The 5,973-nt window shown below is 44.1% G+C and overlaps 1 pseudogene; it reads left to right on the top strand.

Moving 5' to 3' along the window:
- Positions 1-261: 261 nt before the first annotated feature.
- Positions 262-5,272, top strand: LOC103633882 (P-loop NTPase domain-containing protein LPA1 homolog; annotated as a pseudogene).
- The last annotated feature ends 701 nt before the right edge of the window (positions 5,273-5,973 follow it).

The raw sequence follows: 5,973 nt of genomic DNA, 5'->3' as shown, positions 1-5,973 counted from the left end.
TATGTTTACCGCCTTGCCATTCAAACAACCGCGTAACGACGCCGTCTGTCCTGCATGCCGCCTCTCAGCACTACGTTAAACACAGGCGCGCCTGTCCCAGCGGACCAGACCTCGGAACCGACCTGGGCTTCCATTAATATCCGAAGCCCAGAGCTCCCGTCATACCTGCCCTCTCTCTATATATATATATATATCCCGCCACCGACAACAATGCCCTTCTCGGGGCCGTACCGTTGCAGTGGGCGGCGGTTGCGGCGAGCAGGAAGGAGAGCGAGGGAAGAGTATTTTAGTTCGATCAGGTCTCAGGTCTACTTATCAGACGTGTTAATCACTCGGTTGGGTACTTTGATAAGTAGAGTGAACTTGAGCGGCCAATTTTTACAATGGTGAGGAGAGCCAGCCTATTTTGACAAATTACTCGAGACAATGCTTTCGGTCCGGCTACGGAAAAAGCCCAAACGAGGAGCCAGATCAATTAGAGCTGACCCACCGAATCAGATTCAAAATAATGAGAACCAAACCGGAGGAACCAGACGACACAAGGGAAAGTAGAGTCACCGGAGCGAACCATCACCTTCCCTTCTGCCGGCGATCTCCAGCCACGGCACACATGACATGGCGTCGGCGAAGCTGCTCTACATTGTGGTGGTTGACGAAGACGCCTCCTCCTTCCGATACACGCGCTCCCTCCTCCACAGCACCCTCCAGCTGATGGGATGCAAGCGACGCCACGCCTTCGAGGTCCGTCCGTCCGCCTCTCGTCTTCGATGTCGATCGCCCCTGACGTCCGATCTTCCATGTATTTTCGTCTGATTCGATTCTCCGTTCCCTCCTTTTTCTCTTGTATAGATCAGCCGCAGGGTGTAAGGTGTTCGATGTCATCCGGGGTGACCAACAGGGCCTCGGCGACACGGCCACCTCCGCCCGGGTGCGGAGGTACGAGGTCGCCGAAGCAACCCCGACCACAAGTTCCCGTCAGTTCCAGTTCGAGCTATACAAGCGCCGGACCACCGTCCTCCTCCCCAGGGACCTCTTCCTCGACCTCGTCCTCGACCTCGACGCCCTCGCCCTCTACAAGTTCGTCGCCCCCAACCAGCGCACCGATCTCATGCTCGCCTGCAGGTCAGTCCAACCGCACTCTCCCCCCCCCCCCCCCCCCCCCTTTCCTCCCCTCTTCCCTTCTGCCACTGCAATTCAAAAACCCCTCATTTTGCTGAGAAAATAATTATAAATCCTCTATTTTGCGGCAATATGCTGTTTCGTTGCCATTCATGCTTGTTACGTCGTTCTGAAACATTCAGCAGCTCATACATAATATAACCGGATTTCTGAATGTGATTCTCTGGACAGATAGTTCAGGACACGCCACGGTAGCATGGTGGTTTGATTACTTAGCATAATTAACATTAATGTTACTCTTTGGAAGAGATGACTATGCAAACTATGGTTGTTTGGCGATTGGACGAGATTCAATTTGTCTCATTGCAATTGCTATAGGTGCTAAACCCTATAACTTATTTCCATACTTGTGTTGTCACTGTGTAGACTGCACTTACTGTTTCAGATCCACAAGCATTCTATTGCCTCTGGATTGATCACAAATATTTCAAATGGAACTTTTAAAGGTGTTCATATTGTATCCTTGCCCCTGTCACTTATATTCTTTCATATTGCCTTAGGATTCGTGAACGAAAGGAATCTATCACAGTTCTTTGCGGAACTAGTGGCAAGTCTACTCTTTCTATGTTGCTGGTAATAATTTTAGTTAACCTTACCTCATTACTTTCTTGTGCCCTTTTGCTCCATCTCATCCTCCATTAGGACCTGTCTTAGACCTATTCATGGATGGAGCATTGTTGTGAGAATGTAACAATAGACTGGAGATGCAGATGAGGTACATATTGTATTATTACCACATGGAAGTCTGTCACACCAGGATAGAACAAAGCAACGTTACTAGCAAATTAAGGAGGTGTTTGGTTTGATTAATCACTACATTCAATATGAGGTGGTGCATCATAAGTCTATTCCTCAATTTTGGTGGGATTAATTCATTCCTTATGTTAGTACTAATTAACTAACTATGAGGAATAGGGTGGTGATGGACCAATTCATTCCATTATAAAAATCAAACAAATAAAAGTGAGAAGTGAGAAGATGATGGACTAGCTTATTACTCAAACCAAACACCTCATAAGTTTCCCCCTTGATTGGTTTTCTTTTCTCGCGAATCTTCCTCCATATCTGGTATTGGAAAGACATAGGAAAAGTAAATTATGTTCATTCCGAAACTAGATTCTGTCCATTGCACGTGTGGACAAATTTTAGCTTTATTTTTTCCAGAGTTCTTCCTTACAGAGGTGTTAACGTCTCAACAGGGAAGCAGGTTAGGAATTACAACTGTAGTTTCCACAGATTCGATACGTCACATGATGCGAAGCTTTGTTGAAGAGAATAAAAACCCTCTTCTCTCGGCATCAACTTATCATGCAGGTGAATGTCTTGACCCAGTAGCAGTTGCTGAAGCAAAAGCTAGGAGTAAAGTAAAAAAACGCTCAGGCGTATCAAGCAACTCAAATATTGATTATGCGAAAAGTGGGGCTCTTACCGAAAAAGTTGATGGGAAATCAATCGGGAAGAAGCAAATGGCCATCGAAGGTTATAAAGCACAGAGCGAGATGGTGATTGATTTTGATTGATAGTTTGGAACGGTTAATTACTGCATGGGAGGACAGAAAAGAATCAGTTGTTGTCGAGGTTGTTCACTTAGCCTTAATTTTGTGGTATGTGCTTCCAAAAAACTATTCATTTGCACATCTTTCCTTTCATTTCAGCTATTATTATTTTTTAGATCATATCAGACCCACTATGAAGTGTAGATTTGGTGCGTGGTAAGAGTTGTCTCACTGAGTCACCAGGTCACGGGTTCGAATCAACCTCTCCACATTTGCTTGGGGAAGGCTTACCTCGGTTTATCTTTACCCTAGACTTCACTCATGTGGGAGCCTCTGCCACTGGGTGTGCCTATCTGCCATATCAGAGCCACTATATTGCATTTGTTTTGCTAATAAAGGTGGAGTTGTAACTTTCATTGTTTACATGCCCACTTTATTCCACATTTCGTTTTAATTATTTCAGATGGGTCTAATGAGGAAACATCCTTCGATAATACCTTTCATGATCTACATATCTAATGAGAGTAAGCACACAGAGAGGTTTGCTGTACGTGCGAAGTACATGACACTTGACCCATCGAAAAATATGTTAAATACATCAGCAACATTAGAACTATCCAGGAGTACCTTTGCAGTAGAGCTGACAAGTACCTAGTTCCCAAGGTCAACAACACTAATGTTGATCAGAGTGTGGCTTCGATCCATGCCACTGTCTTTAGCTGCCTCCGTAGGCGAGGTAATGGAGATAAGTTATATGATCCTGAAGCAAATACTGTTGCTATTATAAATGAAGAGTACAAAAACCAATGTGTGGCTAATTCCATGAGTTCCAAGGGGATGTTTAAATTGATCCAACGGCTTGGATCTTGAAGAAAGCTCATGGCCATCATTAATGTTGATGGTTGTGTTTCTAAGGCCTGGCCAGTTGAGTCCAGTGGAGATGGAAAACGCAGTTCTGACAACAGTAATAAGAATCCAATTTATGGACCTCTCAATATTTGCAGAGCAGAGTCAGTCAATCTGCAGTTTGGCACCTTTGGGATAAGTGCCTGCCCTACTGATACGGGCTGTACAAGTGAAGCTGGAAATGCCGATGAATCATATGCAAATGCTGCTGAAGGCAGTAGCAGACATGTTCTTTCTTCGTCTGGTTCTCCGAAGAAGTCGGATGGTCATTGTAAAGAGGTACTAAGTGCTACTTGTACCATGGCTGTGTTGTTTCGTCTTTCTTTTCTGATTAATCTTCTTTGCAAGGTTAGTGTCCTATTTTGAATTTTATTTATTACTTTCTGGGGGCTAGATCAAAGAGTCGTCAGCAGCATATTGCAGCGATGAAGTAGAGGAAGAAGAAGCTGATGTACGGCCTAATTCAGGGAGTGATGAGGACCTAAGTGAAGAAGACAACAGGGAGGTCGATGATGAGGTGAGATGAAGTCTTTTCTTGGATTATTACATGCTTTTTGTTTTTTTATTTTAAACAGTCGGTAAAAGGATTCACTCATGTAGTTGCTTCACTGCACTCTATGCTCCGAATCCCATCGTAAGCATATTCGTGGATGTCTGCATGACATATGGAAGGGTCTGTCGATGAGGACGGCAACAGGTCCGATGAGAAATATGACGACCTGGCCATGCTGGACAGTTTGGAGAACGGCTGTTTAACTGACGATGGCGTGTTTTATTCTGGTTTAAGCAAACCTTCAAGCAGCAAGTTCTTTAGTCGCAATCAACGAAGCCACAGCATGCCAAAGAAACACAAGAGAAGTTAGGTACTGGTGTTCCTGAGACGGCACACTCTTCTGCTGCTGCAATCGCTGTCGGTACAAGCATCAAGCGGCATGCCGCTAGGAAGTGGAAGCGCTCGCTGAGTGACTCAATCCCGTTCGCGGCCACGGAGTGCTCCGGAATTGGTGTCAGTATGCAAGGGATCGCCGCCCGTGCCTGGGCTCCAGATGAGAGGTAGCTGATGCGGTGATGCCTGATGAGCTGCACAAGACATACTGTCATTTTTTCGAGCATAAATTGCAAAAAGGAAATACGAATATTATTTCCGTGGCACCATGGATGCGAAAAAGGTACTAGGTTGTTGATTTTGTAGGTGTGATGGTGGTTTGTGCAATGAACCCACTTTTTAGATTTTTTTGTTTGCGGAATAAAATGAGTTGATCTATTATTAGTTCGCCATCTTATTTTCCACAAACTGATAATTAGTACTGTTGGTGCCTTCTTCTCCGCTGTAGGTCCTCAAGGCATAAAACACCTTCGATAAAACAGTACAAGGGCAGGTGTAACATGAAAATATAAGTTGAAGCTACGATTGAAGGAGCTTCGACATGATGGCATGCTAAAGACGAAGGACGATACCGACTTAAAGAGGAAAATACTGTGTAGTTCCTAATGATCTGTACTGTAAATGTAATTAGTTGTTAGGGACATGGATGTAATTTTGTCCGGGCTGCGTCCCGTACCTATAAATAGATGAACAATACCTCCGTACTGTTCAGGCTGGATTGTAATCATTCTTGCGTTACTCCTGCTCTTCCACCTTCTGTCAAACCAAATGTACAAATGTAATATATATACTATTGATGTTTACACATGTTTATAAAATAAGAATATAAATAATCTAATGATTCAAAATGATTGTTTATATTCTTTTTGTGTCTCATATGTAGCTGTTTACATCTTTTACTCACTGAATGACGAAGGTATGTCCTTTATGATCTTCGTCTGAAGATCATTATATCCCAAGGGAGATAATGCCTCGAATGACGAAGGTCTCTAATCATTAACAATTGTGTTGATTTGTTCTTGGTGTATATTATCCTAGAACAAGTATCAACATTGGCGCCCACCTCCGGTGAACTCACTTCCACAGTTGTGACGATGGCTTTGCACAACAACCAAGCTGTAGCACCTTCGGGCACGAAGCTGATGCTCCCAATCACAGGTGGTTTAAGCTCTGAACTAGCCAACAAGAAGCAGAAGAAGGAAGCACAAAGAAGAGTGCAACATGTTGGGGTGCAAGGACCCCTCATCAAATCCAAGTGGTCTCACATTCCAATTACCTTCTCATAGGAAGATCTTCAGCTCAAAGATTATCCTCACAATGATGTCATGGTTATATATTGTGTCATTAAGGGATTTCTGGTACACAATGTTCTGGTTGACACAGGCAGCGCAACGGACATCATCTTTGCAAAGGCTTTCAGACAAATGCAAGAGCCAGAAGACAAGATACATGATGCAACACACCCTCTTTGTGGCTTTGGAGGAAGACAGATTGTGGCACTTGGCA

The sequence above is a fragment of the Zea mays genome, chromosome 7 (assembly GCF_902167145.1).
Source record: "Zea mays cultivar B73 chromosome 7, Zm-B73-REFERENCE-NAM-5.0, whole genome shotgun sequence".
Classification (NCBI taxonomy): domain Eukaryota; kingdom Viridiplantae; phylum Streptophyta; class Magnoliopsida; order Poales; family Poaceae; genus Zea; species Zea mays.
This window is presented reverse-complemented; position numbering and strand designations above follow the sequence as displayed.